The sequence below is a fragment of the Hemicordylus capensis genome, chromosome 1 (genome assembly GCF_027244095.1).
Source record: "Hemicordylus capensis ecotype Gifberg chromosome 1, rHemCap1.1.pri, whole genome shotgun sequence".
NCBI lineage: Eukaryota > Metazoa > Chordata > Lepidosauria > Squamata > Cordylidae > Hemicordylus > Hemicordylus capensis.
The window spans coordinates 79655996-79678118 of record NC_069657.1 but is presented as its reverse complement, the minus strand read 5'-3'; the positions used below and the strand labels follow the sequence as shown (position 1 = coordinate 79678118).

General features: G+C 47.3%; 1 long non-coding RNA gene across 3 annotated transcripts in view; it reads right to left on the bottom strand.

The window, feature by feature from the left end:
- LOC128340838 (uncharacterized) overlaps positions 1 to 22123 on the bottom strand; it is a 101872-nt gene that overhangs the window by 72564 nt on the left and 7185 nt on the right. Inside the window, exon 2 of one of the 3 annotated variants that reach the window (XR_008314008.1) lies at positions 8839 to 8986. This is a non-coding gene — a long non-coding RNA (uncharacterized LOC128340838). The remainder of the gene's footprint in view (positions 1 to 8838; positions 8987 to 22123) is intronic. The other 2 variants (XR_008314014.1, XR_008314010.1) reach the window with 2 other exon arrangements.

Sequence of the window (22123 nt, the reverse complement as noted above, 5' to 3'; positions counted from 1 at the left end):
CCTTTTTGCATGCGACAAGGTCAACCCTTTTAAAACGTTTTGTTGAGGTCATGCCTGTTTTGAGTAACATACAGGAATGTAGCTATAATTGAGTGGATGGGCTCAAAGAACCCAGGCCCCTGGGTTTCGTGAGGGCCCCCCAGCTCCACCCCTCCCTATCTTCCTAATTATCTCCCTCATTCCAAGCGGCCACCGGAGAGAGGGGTGAACATGGGCCGGCTCTCCCTAGCTATGAACCTGGTAACATTATCTGCTGCTTCTCTTCCCTTACAGCTGACTTGGTATGTCAGAATTTACTGTTACTTTTGCAAAGTAACAGTAATTTTCAATAAACAGCTGTTGACTTTCTGAAACACCCTGAGACATCCAGATTCCTTTCCACCATGTAAAGTTCCTGATACTTTTCACGTATGAACCAAAGGTCCAGCCACACAGAATAACATTTAAGAGAACTGAAGGGGTCTTGTAGCCACCTAGTCTAACACCCTGCTCAGTACACAAAATCCAGCATTTCACCCACAGATGGATGTCCACTCTGCTTGAAGAGTTCAAGTGAGTGGGAGTTGTCCACCAGCCTCTAGGGTAATTGGTTCTATTGTCAAACTGCTCTCACTGTGAAGGGAAGAAGTCTTTGCCCTCTATGTGATAGCCCTTCAGGTATTTGAAGCATGCTATCATGTTTTCCCTCAGTCTTCTCTTCACCAAGCTAAATGTACCCAGTTATTTCAACCTTTCCTCTTGGGCTTGTTTCCCAGATCCCTGGTCATCTTCACTGCCTTCATCTGAATCTGTTCCAATTTGTTACATCCTTCTAGGTGCAGCATCCAGAACTGGAGACATAGTATTCCAGATGAGGTCTGATTAGTGCAGAATGAAGTTAAACTATTACTCCTTGTTGTGACTGAGAGAAACTATGAATCTATTAATGCAGCCGGGAATCACAACCACCGTTTTTGTAACTGCATCACACTGTGGGCTTATTTTCCACTTGTGATTGACTGCAATCTCAAGATCCTGTTTACATGTACTTTTTTACATGTGCATGTACTTTTATTTCATCTGTAATAGTTCCCTTTTCACATGTTACCAGAAGTGGCAGAAAATGAATGTGACTCATGCATCTGCTCCTCACCAAGCTTCTTGTAACATGCATGTGTACTATTGCCGGGCAGGGATCCCCCTTCGTATACCTGTGCATTTTTTTATTGTTATTGCTTGAGTCCAGGACTTTGCTATTGTCTTATTAACTCTCATTTTGTTAGTTTCAGCCCAGATTTCCATTCAGTATTCTAATTTTTTTCATCTGTGTGTAGAATGAGTTTTGTTCTGGGCAGCAGTATCAAAGCAGTGCTTGTGCACATGCATTCAGAGTGGGACCTTCCTGATTAAACCTGAGCGGGATCTAAAATTAACTGAGCAGGCATCAAAAAACATGTGAGCATGTGCACGCCTTAGAGGGAACACTGTTTCCATTCTGTCATTGTCATTTTGAATTTTATTCCTTTCTTCTGAGGCATTAGCTGTCCCTCAGTTTTGTGTCATCTGCAAACTTGGAGATTCCCTCCATCCCCTCATTTGATAAAAGCTTTAAGAATACTATACCCAGGACAGAGTCCTACAGCACAGTTTCTCAACCACCGGTCCCTGGACCGCTACCAGTCCTCAAAGGGTTGAGTGCCGGTCCCTGGCTGGGAGTCAACCCCCCGCCCCCAACAACTGCAATCAAGGCACTCACTTCCTCAGTTTTGCATATGGCACAGAAGAGAAAGAGGAGTATCATGGAGGCGCAGAAAGGGAGTGCAGGTGGACATTCCTTGGGGGAGGGGGAGCAAGTACGAGTACCAAGGAGGGCTGAGGGAGGCAGCATGGTGTGGGGGAGAGGCAAGATACCATTTTGTGCATTCATGCAAAAGGGTAATTGGATGAATGACACTGGAATGAAGTGATCCTAAGGCAGGGGCGTAACTACTATTAGGCAAGGGGAGGCGGTTGTCTGGGAGCCCCACTGCCTTGTCCCCCCCCAAGACACGTGTGTGTGTGTGTGTGTGTGTGTGTGTGTGTGTGTGTGTGTGTGTATTCAGTGAAATGTATTTCTAGGCAGCATACTTATTTTGAAATATCAGACTTAAATCCTTGGGGGCCTGGGGTGTGCAGAGGCCCTGGACTTTGAGAAGGGGCCCCATTTTAAAATCTGGTCTCTGGGCCCACTCCAACCTTGCTACACCCCTGCATTGAACCATGGAACCTTGGAACCATGGAACCTTGGAACCATGGAACCTTCAAACCATTGAACTTTCGAACCATTGAACCTGGAGCACACACCAGTCCTCTGCTAACAGAGCAAAGAGACACCTCTTTAAAAGTGGTGATGATTCTCTTGATTGAAAGGGGGGAGCAACTGGCCCTATCCAGCCCCAGCACAAAATCCCTCGGGGGTGGGGGGCTGTTCCTGATACCCAACTTATGTATCGTTTTAGAGTGTGAGCCCTTTAGGAAAGTTCACTTTCGTACTATTGACTCTTCAAACTTTTGAACCTTTGAACTTTTGAATCTAACTTTTGAACCTTTGAACCATGGAACCTTTGAACCATGGAACCTTTGAACCATGGAACCTTTGAACCATGGAACCTGGAGCACACACCAGCCCCCTGCTAACGGAGCAAAGAGACACCTCTTTAAAAGTGGTGATGATTCTCTTGATTGAAAGGGGGGAGCAACTGGCCCTATCCAGCCCCAGCACAAAATGAACCTTTGAACCATTGAACCAGGGGCGTAACTACTATTAGGCAAGGGGAGGTGGTTGCCTGGGGGCTCCACTGCCTTGGGGGCCCCCCCAGAGACACCTCACATGACTCCCCATTGCCCCCTGCCCAGCCCCATTTCCCCTCAGCCACTTGCCCTGTTTGCCCTCTCTCCTGCTTGTCCTCCTGGCCGGCAATGATTCAACGGTTCGAAGGTTCAATGGTTCAAAGGTTCAGTGGTTCAAAGGTTCAATGGAACCTTTGAACCATTGAACCTTTGAACCATTGGACTTTGAGAAGGGGCCCTGGGGTGTGCAGAGGCCCTGGACTTTGAGAAGGGGCCCATTTTAAAATCTGGTCTCTGGGCCCACTCCAACCTTGCTACACCCCTGCATTGAACCATTGAACCATTGAACCATTGAACTTTGAGAAGGGGCCCCATTTTAAAATCTGGTCTCTGGGCCCACTCCAACCTTGCTACACCCCTGTCCTAAGGATTTGATGCCCAGCGCAGTTCGTGTCCAATCCCAACTAATTTGAAACCAGCTGCCTGTTGCGGCCAAGGCACCTTGAGAGGGAATGCCGTTTCCCTTTTGCATTGGTGGGGCGTTGTGGTCCCTCGGCCCCCTATAACCCCCTGGTCTGCACTGCCAGTGGAAGACGGCAGTCCCCTTTATGACCTCGCCAGGTGTGGGGGACAACCCCTGGCTGGGATCATGCCGCGGTGACGGCTAAGCGGTGGAGGGAGGGAGGAGGGCTGCCTTGGCTCGCCTCACAGCGATGCGTGGGCAGCATGTGGGACCACGTGAGCTGCGTGGCCCCAAAGGCAGGCTGGTGTAATTGGCGTATGCAGGGGAATTGGGAGGGGGGCACAGAAGCGCGCGCTGTGAGAGAGGATGGGGGGACACCTGCTACACTTTAGTGTGCAAGCACAGCAGTGGCAGCTCTTGGACCCAGGCGACCTTCCCAGTGCACCATTGCCTCGCCCAACCTGGACAGTGCCTCATCTCCCCAGCAAGGAAGACGAGGCATCCACCACTACCACGCCCCACACTATCTCAGAATTGCCCCCTTCCCTTTAATATCAGGTCCCCACCACTCTTCTTCACATTTTCTTTCACCATTAAAAAACAACAAACCACCACCCATTCCCAGCACCTGCCACATAACTCTTTTTAAGGAGTTTTGGAGGAGCTGCATGGATTTCATTAGGTCTGCCTCACAAAGTGCACATTTAAGAGCAGGATCCAGATCAAGCCAGGTGATCATGACCAAGCAGCATTGACACAAATGAGAGATGACTAAATTAATTTCAGTGGGTGGTCCTGACTAACGTGGTCTGGATCCAGCCCTGCAACTACACAACTCCACCTCCATCAAGACAGGGTTAAACTGTAGACTTTGGGCTCTACTGACAACTTGCCCAGCTCTCCTCTCCTCACCTACTTTTTGCTTTGCTTGACATCCAGCCTGATGAAGAGTTTTGGGGAATTCAAAAGCTTGCTTGTGTGTTGTTTTCATTGGCCCCATGTAGCTTTTGAATTTTTCTAATGGCCCAACATCCCTTGTCCATTGAGTAATCACAAGCACCCCCACCCCACACATACTGAAGACATACTGGAGACATATGTGTTCACCCAGGCTTTTAGATTCAGGGGTTCTCAAACTTGGGTCCCCAGATGTTGGTGGACTTCAACTCCCATAATCCCCAGCCATAACGGCCAAATGCCATTGTGGTTGGGGGTTATGGGAGTTTAAGTCCACCAGCATCTGGGGACCCAAGGTTGAAAACCCCTAATATTCCATGTTTGCAAAAGATTCCAAATTTAATAATTTTAATGCCTATATTATTTTAATTGTAAACTGCCCAGAGATGCAAGTTCTGCTGGTCCGGGAAACTGTGCATGAAGAATGTAGCGGTCCTTGAAACTCTGCACAAAGAATTTAGCAGTCCTTGACTCCAATAAGGTTGAGAAACACTGTCCTACAGCACCCAAATTGAAACCTTCCTCCAGTCTGAGGAAGAGACATTGATGAACATTATCTGAGTAGTATTCTAGCGATTAGTTTTCAGCTGATGCCACTTTCAAATAAGCATGCTTGGGATCATAGTCAAATTTAGGTGAATTAAGGAAGGAGACAGGGGATATGTGCCCAGGGCCCCCCATTTCAGAGCCTCCACTTCCTCTCCACACTCATGCTTGTCCACTGTCTGTTCTGAGATCCCTGGAGGAATGGATGATTGTGTCTGAGGCTGGGGCCCACCTCCCCACATTACCTGATCACTGCTCCTCCAAGCCCGCCCACCCTGACAAAAGACCACACAAAGCACAGAAATGTTGTATTAATTGACATGATGCTTTCCCCTTCCATCCTCCGCAGCTTCCTTTACTAACCTGGCTCAGAGTGGGGGAAGTGAAGACAGTGGCGCACCTAGGTTCAAAATGAGCCTGGACCTGAAGGGCTTTGGAGGGGCCCCTCTGTCGTGAGCCCCCCACCATGTGAGACCCCCTTAATTTTTAAAAAATACTCTCTGCTACCCTGCTACTGCTCCTGTCTCTGGAGGGGGGAGGTCCTCCAAAGGCTCATCTGGGAGGCCACCCCAGAACCCTGCCACTTCCCCATGCCCGCCACTGCCCCGCCGATATTTGCCATCCTCACTGCCGGGGGGTGAGAGGTGATCCGAGTGGAGCAGGCCTCCCCTCCCCCCATGGTGGCGATAGCTGGTAGGCGTGATGGGTGGGTGCGCCTGCACAGTATGAGTATGGAGCATTGCAAGCTGGTGAGGATGGCAAATATTGGCAGGGCAGCAGCAGAGTGGGTGTGGGGCAGTGGTGCAACTCTGGGGAGGCCCCCAGATGATCCTCTGGCGGCCCCCCTGAAACAAGAGGCCGCCACAGACCTGATCCCCAAGGCCCATGGCTAAGTACGCCCCTGAGTGAAGTTAATGGGTTCAGGGTCAGGATAAGACAATTGTGGGCTCGCTGCTGCTGCTTGTGTGGGGAAGACAGAAAGACACTGAGAAGGACTAAGGGGCTGCCTTATTCTGCTGAGTATGGAGAAGAGAGAAAGAGGCCCACTGGGGAAGGAGCTATGGCGGGGCTGCCTGCTTCTCCTTGGGATGGAAAAGAGATAGATAGATAGATTTTACTTCTCCACTAAAGGCACTTGAGTAAAGGTAGCAGTCATGATTTAATGGGACGGGCTCATGTGTCGATTGGTAACTGGTTGAAGGACAGGAAACATTGGGTAGGTATAAATGGAAAGTTTCCACAATGCAGGGAAGTAAGAAGTGGGGTCCCCCAGGGATCTGTGCTGGGACCAGTGCTCTTTAATTTGTTCATAATTATCTAGAAGTTGGGGTATGCAGCAAAGTGGCCAAATTTGCAGACAACACTAAACTCTTCCGGGTAGTGAAATCCAAAACAGATTGTGAGGAGCTCCAAAAGGATCTCTCCAAAATGGGTGAGTGGGTGACAATATGGCGAATGTGGTTAAATGTAAGCAAGTGTAAGGTAATTCGTGGGGAGGCTACTTATTTGGCTAAGCAACACCTACATTCTTCATTGGGACTGACCCCAGAAGCCAAAACAAGAATGGAGGGTCTACTGTTTGATGGGAAAGCCTTATTTGGCCCTACCACAGATGAGACTTTAGAAAAGGTCCAGAAGCTCAGGAATACTGCTCGTTCCATGAGCCTGCAGACTTCCTCGAATAAAACGTCAAGGCAATACCGTTGGACAATGCCTTCCATGTCTAGAGCTGCTGCATCTTATTCCCAGCATTCAGATTCTTCCTTTCGGGGAAAGTGATAAGGTACTTACAGGAAGCAATACCAGCATTTTCAGCCTCAGAAGCAGACCCAGTTGAGGTCCAAGACTGGCTCCTACACAAAGCGTGCCTGACACTCTCTTCTGTACCCTCAACACATGCCTCCTCCCTACCCACCTTCGCCCCTACCTGTCCTGCTGGGATGCTGTCACCTCCAACCAGTGGATTATCACCATCATCCGTGTGGGCTATGCTTTGGAGTTCAAAGACGTTCCTGCCTTACCATTCCAGGTGCAATCCACCAAACCAACAACCCCACTGGTTGGAGAAGTGACTGCCCTCCTGGCAAAGGATGCTATAGAACTGGTGCCTTGAGAAGAGGTACTCAGTTTCTATTCCCCCTTTTCCTCAGTCCCCAAGCACAATGGAGGACTCTGTCCTATCCTCGGCCTTCGAGACTTAAATACTCACCTTTTGTTTCAAGAAATTCCGTATGCTTACAGTAAAGGAGATCCTTACATTCCTCCCAAGGGACATGTGGTTTGCCTCCATCAAACCACATGTCCAGTGTCCAGAAGCCAGTGTGGTATAGTGGTTAGAGTGCTGGACTAGGACCGGGGAGACCTGAGTTCAAATCCCCATTCAGCCATGAAACTAGCTGGGTGACTCTGGGCCAGTCACTTCTCTCTCAGCCTAACCTACTTCACAAGGTTGTTGTGAAAGAGAAACTCAAGTATGTAGTACACCGCTCTGGGCTCCTTGGAGGAAGAGCGGGATATAAATGTAATAATAATAATAATAATCAACCTAAAGGATGTCTATTATATCACTATCCGCCCTCAACCCTGCAAATTCCTCCACTTCCAGGTGGGCCAGATTGGATACCAGTTCAGAGCCCTTCCTTTCAGCCTTGTGTCTGCCCCCTGCATTTCCACAAAATCCATGGCTGCATCATGGGTTTCCTTCATGAGTCAGGTGTTCTGCCATACTTGAATGACTGGCTCTTGACAGCGGATTCCAAAGAGTCCCTACTGGACAATCTCTGCAAAACAAAGCACTTGTTGAAGGATCTCGGCCTCCAAGTCATTTTCAAGAAGTCCAGTCTTATTCTAAAGAAGATTATTTGTTTCATTGGCATTCAATTCGACTCTGTAAGAGCCCTAACATATCTACCTTCATACAGGGAAGACAGCATCACTGCTCTAGTGTGTCACATATCACACAATTGTTACCTCCCAGCAAGGAAGGACCAACAGATGTTCAGTTTGATGGCATCAGCCACCTGGGTCCTCCCCAATGCCTGACTCTATATGCAAAGGCTTCAGCGTTGGTTCTTGAACCACTTCAATCCCTTAGAGGATGACCAGGCAAAGAGGCTCTGTCTTCCACCAACTATCCCGACTATAACCAGCTATAGCCACCAATGCCTCAGAGACAGACTGGGGTGCCCACTGCGCCACCACCACACTTCAGGGTCTATTAAAAGGGGTTTGTACCACATAAATTACTTAGAACTATTGGCAATATGCAAGGCACTGCAGAGGTTTCAATGCATCCTCAAAGGTCATTTGGTGCGAATTCAGACTGACAACACCACTGCAAAGTCCTATGCCAACAGACAGGGTGGCACCAGTTCGAGAACACTCCTTTGCCTCATCTGATGTCTCTGGGATTGAACCCTTTCCCAGGGTATGAGCCAGTGTGGTGTAGTGGTTAGAGTGCTGGACTAGGACTGGGGAGACCCGAGTTCAAATCCCCATTCAGCCATAAAACTAGCTGGGTGACTCTGGGCCAGCAACTTCTCTCTCAGCCTAACCTACTTCACAGGGTTGTTGTGAAAGAGAAACTCAAGTATGTAGTACACCGCTCTGGACTCCTTGGAGGAAGAGTGGGATATAAATGTTAAAAATAAATAATAATAATAATATATAATAATAAAAAATATCAGTCACTCATATCCAAGGCAAAACCAACACCCTGGCAGATTTTCTGAGTTGGCGTTCGACTGACTCACATGAATAGCATTTGGACCCAGAATGCCTGAGGTCCCTGTGCAATCTCTGGGACATAGACATCTTCGCTTTTCCGCTAAACCATCAGTTCGGCCTGTATTGCACATGGGCAGGAATGGGGAGATCATCACTAGGAGATGCTTTCTCCCTGGATTGGAGTGTAAGTGTCCTCTATATGTTTCCTCCCATCCCTCTGATTCAAAGAGCAATTCAGTGCATCCGCATCCAGCGCACCAGAGTACTTCTTATTGCTGCATGGTGGCCCTGGTTCCCTTACCTCAAACTGCTAGTGACAGGGGGTTGGCGCTACTTACCCTGCTCACCTCATCTCCTGACCCTGTGGGACAGGCAGCTGCTCAGCCCCAATGTATATCATCTCCTCTTAATGGTGTGGCTGCTCCTTTAGGATGGAAGGATATGAAGAGCCAGCTCTTCATACTGGTGGCCTCCAGTAAACCTGCCCTGAGAAAATTGTACCATCATAAGTGGACACGATTCACTACCAATATGCATGCCTTACAGGTGGATCTGTAAAACCCTACTCTTTCAAACAGTCTGACTTACCTCCTTGAGCTGAAGTCCTCTGGCCTCAAGTTATCTTCCATAAGGGTAGACCTGGCAGCCATCACATGCTACCTGACTGATCTCGGCCACCCTTTTCCCTTCAAGAATTCTACAGTGGAACATTTCTTGAAGGGCCTAGCACTGAAATTTCCAGACGTTCCAAAGATGGCCCCTGCTTGGGACCTTCCTTTAGTTCTTATACAGTTAATGGGGGGGGGGGCATTCGTGCCCATGGCTTTCTGAACCCCTCATCAGACCTGGAGTGTAAACTTCACTCCTTAGATGTCCACAGAGCACTGGCGTTCTACACACAACGGACCAAAGAGGTCTGACAAGGGCCCACTTGTTCGTATCCTATGCTGAACACACTAAGGTCCAACAACCCTTGTCACAGACTTTTTCAAGATGGATTGTGGAAGCCATAAATTGGCCTACATTCTCTCCAAGAAGCCGCTACCAGGTTCAGTGCAGGCCCACTCCACCTGGGCTCTGGCTACCTCGGTTGCCTTCAGTGCCAACCTGCCCTTGGACGCCATCTGTCAGGCTGCCAAGTGGAACCTCACTGCACATGTTCATATCTCACTATGCCTTGGACGTGCATGCTTGTCAGGATGCAGGTTTTGGTAGGACGGTGCTCTGCTCCATTTTCCAGTGACTGCTCTCCCACCTCCTTTCAGGTAAGCTTGCTATGCGCCCATGTGTGATGGACAGAGACCACGCCAAAGAACAACAGGTTGCTTACCTGTAGTGCTCTTCTGTCGGTTCAGGCACCCTCCCATCCTGCCCCACTGCAGCCTCTCTTTTTCTTCTATTTTTCTGCAGATCGGCGGACACCTGAACTGAACTGAGGGGGAGTGGGAGTGAGGCTGGAGGGCAGAGCGACGCTAGAAATCGGAAGGAGCTTGAGAGTTCCGAAGATTGCTCCTGCACAGGCATGGTGGAGCCCAAGTTTGAATGAACAGATGACCACTAGAAAAACCTCAGTTACGGATAAGCAACATGTTGTGCCATAGCCTTAGACATAATAAAATGTGGCCAGAGCAGTACTGATTAATGAGAGGTGAGCCATGTTGGACTTACTCTTTGAACACTAAGAAGTATCTCAAGATCAAACCCAAACATACAGTAGGTCAGTATGCATTACATGTTTAAATATAATTTCACTACTTTGCAAACCCAAACTGACTGACGTAATCAGCCACAACTGCTGATTAAAAAAATAAAGAAGCACTTTAATCATCTAGTTCCTATCAGGGACAGCCCGTCCACTAGGCAGACCTAGGCAGTTGCCTAGGATGCCAGGGGGCACAGGATGTGTGTTTCTGCACATGAGCTGCTGTCCAGGGGCGTAGCAAGGTTGGAGTGGGCCCAGAGACAAGATTTTAAAATGGGGGCCCCCCTCACTGAAGCTCAGCTCATGAAATAAAGAAATCTTAAATGAGACTGAATAGTGGTAACAAAAAGCATAGTGATATGAATAGATTCAATAGAATAGAATGATAATCCTAAATTTTTTTTTAAAGGTTTTGTAAATTGTGTCATTTAATGGTACTAGAGAAAGACATGCTGTTCTGGTAGCTCCAGGTCTTAACACTCACATCAATTTCGGAGGATGAATACAACTGAAGGAAGCCCAGGCGGGTGCGCGGCTGGGGGAGTCAGTCATGTGACTTGACTCTCGGGGGGGCCCCCCCAAGGCAGTGGGCCCCCAGACAACTGTCTCCCCTTGCCCTATTATAGTTACGCCCCTGCTCTTGCCCCTATCATGAATAGCCACCCTCTGCATGGCAGATGTAGTAGGAGGGGCAGTGAGGAAGGAGAGTAAACATTTTAAAATCTGTAAGACTGCCACTGCTACCCTGCTGCCCACAGAGGCGTAACTAGGGAAAACGGCGCCCGGGGCAAGCACTGAAATGGCGCCCCCCCGTGCCCCCCCGCCACCCCCCCAACATACTACATTATACTTAGGTTTTTCCTCACAAGTGCCCACCGCCAAGCCAGGCCACTGACTGGCCGCCAGGCGCCAGCAAAGCAATGGGGGGGGCGCAGGCGGCGTGGAAGGGACCGCTCATGGGGAAGGGGGCACCGACGCGCTCCCTTGACTGCTGCAGCACTGCTGCACTGAGCAGGAAACATTTGTATTAACAATTTTTTTAAAAAAATTTTAAAAAATTTTGGTCATGGCGGCGCCCCCCACGTGACCAGAAGACATGGCGCCTGGGGCACGTGCCCCCCCTGCCCCCCTATAGTTATGCCTCTGGCTGCCCATCTCTATTTGGAGTCTGTGTCCACCTCACAATTTGCACCTGCTGCTCACCTGGCCAATGTGCATGCATGCTAGCCAGATGAGTGGCGGAGGTGGGTGCATGGCAGGTGGGTGTGACTTCTTGAGGAGCTGGGCAGCGGCACAGGATGGCAGTGGTGGTCCTATGGATTTTAAAAGGAATAATTTTATTCCTCACCGACCACCACCAGCCCAACCTATGCCAGCCATTAAGTATGGCTTTGATGCCCCCCATCCCCCATTCCATTAAAATTATATTCTGTACTTTACAGAATATAATTTTAACTGAATGGGTCGGGGGCACCCAAGGAATACTTTGCTTAGGGTACCAAAGATGCTAGTGCTGGCCCTGGCTCCTGTTTAAGTTAACCCCATTTAATTCATTGTGTGCATTTCTTCACTGTGACTTTATGCAGAGAGCATATTAATTCATCTGAGTTCTGCTGACTGAACAAAGAGGCACCTTTTAAAAGTGGTGATTCTCTTATATTTAGCAGTGGGAGAGCAACTGGCCCTATCCAACCCCAGCACACCATCCCTCCAGTGGCTGTTGCTGGTATCTGTCTTATGTTTCTTTTTAGATTGTGAGCCCTCTGGGGTCAGGCAACCATCTTATTTATGTCATATTTATCTTTCTGTGTAAACCGCTTTGAGAACTTTGGTTGAAGAGCGGTTGAACTTGGTTGAAGAGCGGTATATACATTCATCTTCGTCTTCATAATCTCCTCTCTGAATGTTTTAGATGGTTTGTACTCCAGATGGAGAAGTGGAGCTGTACCATATATGGTTTATACAGACAGAATGGGGCGGGGCAGGGGCATGAAGAGATCAGAAGTGTCTTCAAACAATGGCTCTGAGCTAGAAGCAACTATAGCATATGTTATTCTTTGAGACTTTACTTGCACTATACCATTTGTGGCTCCTACAGAGCACAGAAACATACACAGTTTTACAAATGCCATGGCAAGCTGGGGAAATGAAGTATCTTCTCTGATTAAATACAACAAGTGTTCAGGGTCATACACTGTGTGCACCAAGATAAACAGCTGAAGACTGGACAGTGGTTAATTTACTTTCATCTCTTTTTTTAATATCCGTGTTAAAGACTGCAGGAAGTCACACCTCCTGTCTAGTTATGTTATGACTAGTGAACCCTGGCCCAAATTAAACCCTGGAATTAGGGAACATTAAATATGAATATTGCAATGGGCATTTAAGAAGGGAGAGTACATTTTCCTGGGTCATAATTTAACTAGAGCACTGGACCAAAGCTAACACACCGCTTCTCCTTTGAAAACTGTCAAGAAATATTTAACAAACACAAAGGCCCAGGCCTGGGGTGGTTTGTTATATGCATCCACAAGATGCAACATGTAATCTAATCATTACAACATCTAACCCACTTCCTCCTTGAAAAACAAGCTGGTTCCTGCTTTCACCACTTAAGAACATAAGAACAGCCCTGCTGGATCAGGCCCAAGGCCCATCTAGTCCAGCATCCTGTTTCACACAGTGGCCCACCAGATGCCGCTGGAAGCCATAGGCAGGAGTTGGAGCTCAAGCACAGAGAGGAGCACTTGTCTCAGAAAGGAGAATGCTTCCTTGATCAACAAAGACACAATTTCTAGCACCTCTGCTGCTAGCTTTGGGCCATAGTATTGTCACATATGCTTGCCCTCCCTTATTATTGTCCTCATCCACCTTCAGAGGAAGAGGGGAGCTCGGCCTTTTAAACAAACATTGCATCATTTCGAATGTTGGATGCCCGCTCATCGGTCCCTGACTCAGAGCTTGAAAAATCACTGCCAACTTCTTGGGACATTACACTTTTTGTGCTCTTTCAATATTTATTTCCGAGAAGGGCTTAGGCAAGACAGATAAGGCCTGGTCATAAAGCGGTTGCACTAGACAAAGCCAGCTTGACATGTACAGACAGATTCAGCACTACTTCACACCAGAGAAGGGGGTGAGAGGTTGCTCTTCCTCAGAGGGAGGAGGGTGGGGAGGGGGAGAAAAGCAGAACAGATATATTAAGGGAGTTCATACTAATTTCTGGGCCCCTGCAGAACAGCATGAGGTATCTATTCTGTATGCCTCTGCAGTATGGGCATGGAGGTAGGATAATGCCTGGTGCTCTGGAACTTCAATCTGACTTCTCAGGCATTTCACCTGTTTTTCATAGGTCAAATGCTTATGTACAGCCTGGTTTAGAGACTGAATAAGACCATAGGAAGCTGCCTTATACCAAGTCAGACAACTGGTCCATCTAGCTCAGTATTGTGCACTGACTGGCAGTGGCTTCTCAAAGGTTTTAGGCAGGAGTCTTTCCCAGCAATACCTGGAGATGCCAGGGATTAAACCTAGGGTCTTCTGCATGGAGCAGATGTTCTGCTGTTGAGATCGTACATTTTATGCATTTCACCTGTGATAAAATGGTCCTGGAAGCACAGTCACTAAGCCAATCTTTGGCAGTAAAGTGGTATAAAAAGTGGGGTGGATGAATTATGTTGCCTCCTAGTGAACAGCCTTAGGAATAGTTCTGTATTAGAATAATGTACTTAGTGGTAATGCTGAGTAAAAGCAAGTTACCCAGTTTAAAAGTGATGCTGACAGTATTAAAAACCCATTCCTGTAGGGGTTCTACATGGCCATCATTTTTAAAGTGGGTCACACTTTAAAACATGGGCAGTGTTAGCACACCCAACCACATTTGCATTCAAACACAACAGGAATGGGGGCCAACAATATGCTGCCACCCATGTAGGCTGTAGCATTTTGCATGGCAAAGGGTATTTGGAGTGGGGGTTAAATCTAGCCTGGACACTGGACTTCATTTAGTAGGTCTTGGCCCATAACTGGGTTGTGTCACAATCGAAAGTGAGCTGCACCAGTGACACCACTGTTATTTTATTTTGTTGACATTGTTGCTTAATTATGTTGAGAAGGGAAGAGAGGATAGTGGGCGAAAGGCAGAGAGGTGCAGCTTCTGTCTTATCTGAAAAGGTAGAAGCTGCAAGAGAAAAATAAAGAATGGTAAAGCACTATAAAGAAAAGGCTTTGTTTTCTTTTTTAAAAATAACTAGCTGACCCAGGCGCAGAACATCTGTGCCTCTAGTTCTCCCTTCTTCCCCCTCCATTTCAGGGCTCAGCCAGTTCTCCTCCCATCCCTTCAGCCAGTTTCCCTCACTGCCATCTCCGCTGGCAGCTCTCATCCTCCTTGTGAGGAGGCCGGCGGCCCCATTTTCACTGCCTGCTCGGGCACTCGCAGTGGTGCCACCACCACCTTGACCTTCCTCCCCCTGCCAGCTCTCATCCTCCTCGTGAGGAGCCTGGCAGCTTGTTTTTGTCAGCTGCTCAGCCACTTACAGCGCTGCCTTCTCCTCTACCTCCCCCCCACCAGCTCTTGCCAGCAGCCCCGTTTTCACTGCCTGCTTAGCCGTTAGGGGTGTACACGGAACCAGCTGGCCTGGTTCAGTTTGAGTCCGGACTGGACTCAAACCAGACCGGCCAAGTTCGGTTTGGCCCCCATCAATCCCACCCCCAGGTCCGGTCCAGGGGGGAGTTTCATGAATTTCTTTTTAAATTAAAATAAAGAAAAAAATCTGTAGCCCCTGGGGGGGGCTCCATGTAGGCCATGGGGGGGGGGTGTCCATGAAGGTTCCTCCTCTCCCTGCCAGCCTCTGAAATAACCGCCGCAGCCGGGTAAAGAGGCTATTTTTGGCCCGTTTGGGCCTCTGTAACTGCGCGTAACAGCCATTTTGGCCGCCACCGCACATGCGTAAATGGCCTCTGCGAGGCCTGGCATAGTCCACGGTTTTGCAGAGGCCTTTTATGCATGTGCGGTGGCCATTTTGTTTTTTCCAAAATGGCCACCACACATGAGTAAATGGCCTCTGCAAGGCCTGGCATAGCCCATAGCTCTAGGTATTATATGACAACAATAAAAACTGAAATTGTTGATACAGTATATGTACATAACAGTTGATTTGGCCTCGATTTTGAGCAGATGCCACAGAATGTTGATTTTAATAGGGCTGTTGTAGTACAGGCTGCTGAAAGCCTACTGGGACTCAGACCCCATCTTCCTGAAGAATTAATCAGACCACTTTATTAATATTGCTGTTAGATTTGCTTATAAGAAAAGTATTTCCAGACAATTATATTTTAGAGTGTGAAACACAATGTTTTTTGTCCATTTGATGCAGGCCTTCAAGACACTTTTCCTTGAGGTTCTTGTTCTATTACATTTCCCCAACACTGCCTATGCTATATTTTGTACCAGAGAAATCCCATTATTCCCTCTATGAATATATGTGAGTATATCCATTGCTATTGGTGACTGCTGTGTAAGATGTGTTTGTGTAAATGGTACAAGCATATGAATGCAACTGCACCCCTGCCAAACTACGAAGCCCATTCCATTTTATACTGTTCCAAATTAGAAAGGGGGTGGGGAAACCCTTGGTTGTTGTTACTTTTAAAACATTTTAAAAGCAGCAGGGATACTTCTATAACCCCTCATGTTAGTAACCGTTTCAGAAACATGTATTTGAAAAACAATGCACCTTAAAGATGTCCTTGCTCACGCTGTGTTCTCTTGCTGTTTAAAGCCAGTTCTGAATGGAATGTCATGCTAGTAGTGCCAGCGAGTATGGGGTCATTGCCTATTTATTTATTCCTTTCTGCTCCTTATTTTGCATTGTTTACTTTAATTCTTTCCATTTCCCCTCATTTCCTCCTAGGGATTTTTGAGCTGTTCCTTGTTAATGACTACTACATACAAAATGCTGCAGCAGAAAAAGATAAAGATTGCAAGGTTATCTAGAATTAATATTCTCTCTGGACATTATTTCTCATCCCACCTTTTCCTTAAGAATCTGCAGGAACCAGAGGTCTGTCTAAGAACTCCTTATGGAAAGACTTTCTCTTGCTCCAACCTCATTCTCCAACTCTGCTAGTTGCAGATCAGTGTTAGGAAGTAAGTAATAAGTTTATTGTTATAACCACTGGTCATAACATAACATCAGAGAAAAACATTAAAACAGAATACAGCATACTATAAAGTTACTTCAGCAGATATAAAATATTAGTTAAAAACAGCTACAATTTAGAACAAGGTATAATAGATGTAAATTTCTTTCTGTTTAAAAGAAAGCAAGGCAAAAGTGGCAACTTGCTAACTGACATATGAAATTGCACCCACAAGAAGATAAATTAAACATTCCACATCCAAACCCTTTAATTTGTCTAAGATCTGTCTCAACGTCCCCCCACCCCAATCACACCATAGAAGAGACAATGAAAGACATGGTGGATAATATCCTCCATATAGATCAGTGGTAATATATTTGTGCAGTCTTAATGTAGTCTCCAAAAGTCATACATAATGGCCCACTAGGAGTCTGATAAACCTCTTTTTCTGCAAATAGCTTGGGACTGCAGAAATAAGCAAGGGATGTGTATGTGATGAAGCATCTGGAATAATACATACTGGAGAGCTACGTTCATATTGGTAGGTCTCAAGCTGTGCAGGCTTGCCTAATCCTTATGCCAATCAGCCTCTTCGTAGATAAAATGCACATCACATTGAACCACATACTGGAAAGCAGAGCAGATAGCCCTGGAGTCCTGGGTGTGTCTATCTAGAGTCATCTATCTATGAGGGGAGTTTGCTTGTTCACTGCCCTTGAAGTACCTGTTTTTCTTCTTGCCTGATCACTTGATTGTGTACAAAGTGTACTTCATTCAGACAGAAGAGAATGAGGTTCCTGCCCTACAGATACTTCAGTCTGTAATGCACAGACTCTAAGCACCATCAGTGACTAAAGCAAGACGATAGCAATTATCTGGAGTGTGGAGCATAATCTAGTAGATTCTAACAATAAAGAAAGTCATGTCTCTATGCATCTATTTTTGACTGTTAAAAGCAAATTACTGCACAAACATTATGTTTATATTTTTACAAGAATCCTATACCATAAGTCAGCATTGTTTTCCCCATATTTTATTTATTTAATTAAGTACATTTATATACTGCCCCATACAAAAAAGTCCTTGGGCAGTTCACAATATAAAACCAATTAAAACATTAACCTAATTAAAACAATTTAAAATACAATGAAAATTCTAAAACTGAAGCTTTAAAACTATAAACTAAAAGCCTGACTAAAGAGGTATGTCTTTAGGTACTTCATTCAGAGAAGGGCAAACTCTAATTTTGTTAGGAAGCGTGTTCCAGAGTCCTGGGGCAACTCTAGAAAAGGCCTGGTATTACAAATAGGGGCCTATGGCTGAGCTGACATTTGAACCAGAGACTTCTTGGCTTATACCTTTAGCCACTATATTACACCAACTCTCCATTCGAAATGTAGAGGTGTTGAAATCTGACCTAAGCATCACCATTCCTGTCATGGTCCACAACATTCATTCATTTCTGCATCAAGCCCACAGATTCTTGTGGCCCAAAAGGTAAGCTGGACCTCCTAGAGCTAGGGTTCCCAGCTGGTGGTGATGCTAAACTTCACCTCCCATCATCCCCAGCTACAATTTATTGTGGCTGGAGATGATGGGAATTGTATTTCAGCAATATCTGGAGTACCACTGATTGGGAACCCTTGTCCTGGAGCCACTCAGTATAGCCTTCCTAGACCCAGCAGCTGAACTTTGCCCATGCTGCATCTCTGTTCATGCTTTGATAGCATATCTTTGCAGTAAGTCACGTTGGAAACTGTATAATTGAAGAAAAAAAAGGATTAAAGTGTTTCAAAGTGGGGTGGAGGGGAAATCTCTCTGTTTGGCTCTTGCTTCTGTTTCATCACCTGTCAGAAAAGGGCTTAAGTAGGAAAGTAACATAATCATGGACAGACTGGCTAGTAACTGGATCATAGTGGACACTGAGGGCTAATGCCCATTGGTCTCACTGCTGGCTTTTTGGTGCTGTTGGGTCAAAATTGTATCTTTGTGGAATGTGGAGTAAATGTCAGATGTACTCAGTGGCCCATAATAAACCAGAAGACCAAAAAACAAAAAGTCCTCTCCACTCTTATTTTTTTGCAGTCTCAAGACTTAATTGCATTTTATAAACATGGATACAATGCTAATCATTTGCAATTTGTTAGGTTATAAAGAGTGAGGCAATTAAGGCACCCCTAGTGTCACCTGGGGCTAGAAGATACTAATAAGTAGGTGACTTTTGTGTCCTTGAAGAGCCACCTAATGGTGCAGCGGGGAAATGACTTGACTAGCAAGCTAGAGGTTGCTGGTTCTAATCCTCGCTGCTATGTTTTCCAGACTATGGGAAACACCTACTGTATATTGCGCAGAAGCAATATAGGAAGATGCTGAAGGGCATCATCTCCTACTTTGCAGGAGGAGGCAATGGTAAGCCCCTCCTGTATTATATCAAGAACAACCACAGGGCTCTGTGGTCACCAGTTTACAATGGCTCGACAGAACACTTTACCTTTTGTGTCCTTGAGTTGAAGGCAATGAGGAAAAAAACAATAGTAAAGTTGGTAGTCTCTAGGAGAAATTCTTTCTCAGCCTTTTTTGGCCTAGGATTGCAGGAAATGGCCATTCCATGTACTGCCCTCAGCATGTCAAGCATGGTCACAAAGAGAGGACTGTGAGACTGTCACCAAGCTGAAATTGGTGTTTGGATTCTGGGTTGATTCCATTCATTCTACTTGTACTATTAGTGACACAAAATATGCACCAGTGTTGCATAAGCTATTGCATAGAGCAGGGGTTCTCAAATGTGGATCCTCAGATGTTGTTGGACTACAACTCTCATCATCCTCAGAAGACCATTGTAGCTGGGGATGATGAGAGTTGTAGTCCCCCCCCCCAAAAAAAAAATTCTTTCTGCCCCTAAAAGTATCTTTCCTCTCCTCTGCAAAAATTTAAATGACGAGTTGCTCCTCAGGCTTTCCCTCTGTTTGCACCCTGGTCTTAATGATTAGTGTTCCTGCTTTCTAGTACAGTGTGAAGGCAGAGCCTGCTAACCTCTTCCAGCTGCGCACTGCAGAAGATGCGAAGGAGTGGGTGGTAAATCTTCAGCAGCAGCACCTTCTTGATGGGAAGGAGGGATACAACTCCCTAATACAGTACCCCTAGGCTGTTGATTATATCCCCAGAAGCAGCAGCACACACACTCCAAACATAGATGTGTGGCATATAAGAGAGATTTAGGCTATTCACACGGGCAAGGGAAACCCAGCCTGGGCCTAGGCTGCACATGTGAAGCGCTGGGATCGAGCCCAATGCCGGCGCTGTCCCCGCGCCAAGCCCGGGTTTTTAACCTTGCATTTAGCCAAAGTTATGCAAACCTATGGTTTGCTTAACCTCGCCTGATGATCGTCTGGCCAATTACCGCTGGTTAAACAGCTTCCCCCCAGCCTGCTGCCATTTCTGGCAGTGAGCCAGGGGGAAGGAGTGGCTGCGCCAAGCTGGCAGCTGCTCTAACAAGAGCAGCTGACCCGCTCGTAGTGCGGCTCACCCTGGGATGTGGGAGGGGGGAAGTTCTCCAGCTCCTGCCGCCACCGTGCCGCCACTCATGTGGACATGCGGCAGGGTGGAGTGGGGAAGGTAGGCGAAGGGGAAGGTAGGCGAGCTCCCGCCTCGCCCATAGCCCTTCACAGCAGCCTTTGCAGCCCTTTGCAGCTGGAGGTCGTGTGAAAGTCCTCATGAATTCCTAGAAAACAAATTCCGTGTCAGATGGTAACATGGCATGGGGACTAAAGTCGGTTATGTTCTTTAATTCAGTTCAGTTATTTTCTACCTACATCTTTTCCCAACTGTCAAATTCTTTCAGTTTTGAGTCATGTTTAAAGGTTGTTTTTAGCTGTGTGGTGATGAAACAGAGCAACTGAAAAAGCTGTGGCTTTTTGTGGATGGTTTGTGTGATTGTTGGTTTAGGGAAGGGACTGGTTGGCAGAGTTACTGTAAGGCATTATATTTTCAGCTTCGAAGGTTTCAGAGTTCAAATCTGGTTTAAGATAATAGAAGCAGTAAATAGCTGATGAATACTGTCTGAACAAGAGTCTGATTAATACTATATGACTCTGAGAAAGGGCTGATGATGAATCTGGTTAAAGATTTTTCTCAATTTGTTGTCAACACTGGACAAGGCCTCAAGACTGGAATGGAGAGGGTACTGCAGGTCTGTTACAGAATGGGGTAGGATTCAGGGACATTGCAAGGTTGGAATATGCCTGGGACAAAGAGGATGCCCCCACCCGCACTTCTTCTTTAGAGATGTGGGAGGGGAGAGCAAAGAGCAAGCTGTCATTGAGCTGGCAGGCCCCTTCTCCCTCAGGAGCCCAGGGACGTTTTTCCTCCCTCCCACCTTGTTCAATTATAGCTACACCCCTCTTAGGATTTGTATATTAGCAGGGTGGTTGCAATCCAGGAACACTGTGCTGGCAAAGATAGAAAGAGTGAGGTCTAGAATGGCAGGCAGTAGGCAGAACCTCTAGTATAAATGAAGGCACAAAGCTTTTTCCTGAACTGCCCTAGATACTGAGACAGACAACTGGTCCATCTATCCCAGGGCTGCTCAACTTTGGCCCTCCTGCAGATGTTGGCCTACAACTCCTATAATCCTTGGCTATTGGCCACTGTGGCTGGGAATTATGGGAGTTGCGGTCCAAAAACAGCTGGGGGGCCTAAGTTGAGCAGGCCTGATCTATCCACACTACTGTCTATTCCAATCAGCACTGCTTTTCCAGAGTCTGCTACCTGAGATACTTTCAACTGCGGATACCAGGGATTCCACTGCAGACCTTCTGCATGCAAAGCATACAGATCTACCTTTGATCTGTCTTTTCTGCGATACCCCTTTCCACTGTGATACCTATTACGAGTACTTAATCCTCCCCTTACTTTGTCCTCTCTTCAGTTTTGTCCTTTCTTCTATATCCTCTGTAATAAAAGCCTCGGGTGTGCGCCCATGTCTCTGCGCCCGTGTCTTCCTTGGCCGTTCTGGGCATGCACGGAGCGCATGCCCAGAACGTCCGAGGAAGATACGGCCGCAGGCACCAGGTGGCCATGTTGGCTGGATGGCCGGCCCAGCCACAGGAAGGCTGGAAGCGGCGGCCGCGGGAACGGAGGGACTGCGGGGAGGGCAGAAGCGGCAGCGGCGGGTGGCACTCTTGGTGGCGGCGGTGGCGGAACTCTCCGCCCGGCCGCCCACAGCGATGGCGGCACTCTCGGCCTGGCCACCCAGCCACCCGCGGCGCCGGCGGCACTCTCGGGCCCACCCACCCACCCGCCCGCCCGCGGCGGCACTCTTCGCAGTGGAGCTCTCCGCCCGGCCGCCCACAGCGGACGCTGAGAGGGAGGGGAGGGTGAGAGAGAGGGGTTGGAGGGGGAGGAAGGGCAAGAGAGTGGGGTGGGAGGGAGGGGAAGAGAGGCAAGAGTGTGGGCCAGAAGGGAGGGAGGGAGAGTGGGGCAGGAGAGAGAAGGGAACAGCCAGCCCCAAAGAGCAAGCCGCAATAGTGGTCTACTAGCGCCCGTTAATTTAACGGGCTTAAATTCACTAGTCACTTATAAGCTCTGTTCAGGCATTACTGTATGTTGAAAATTCATATGAGTATACAGCATACACAGGTACAGTTATTCACAAATTATGTTGAACACAGGTACAGCAGTACAGTGCCTATTTGTACCATGCATCTGAGGAGCTGGTTCATTTTTAAAATGAATGCAGGCACAGTCGTTTACATAAAAACATGTACAAGTATACAGACATC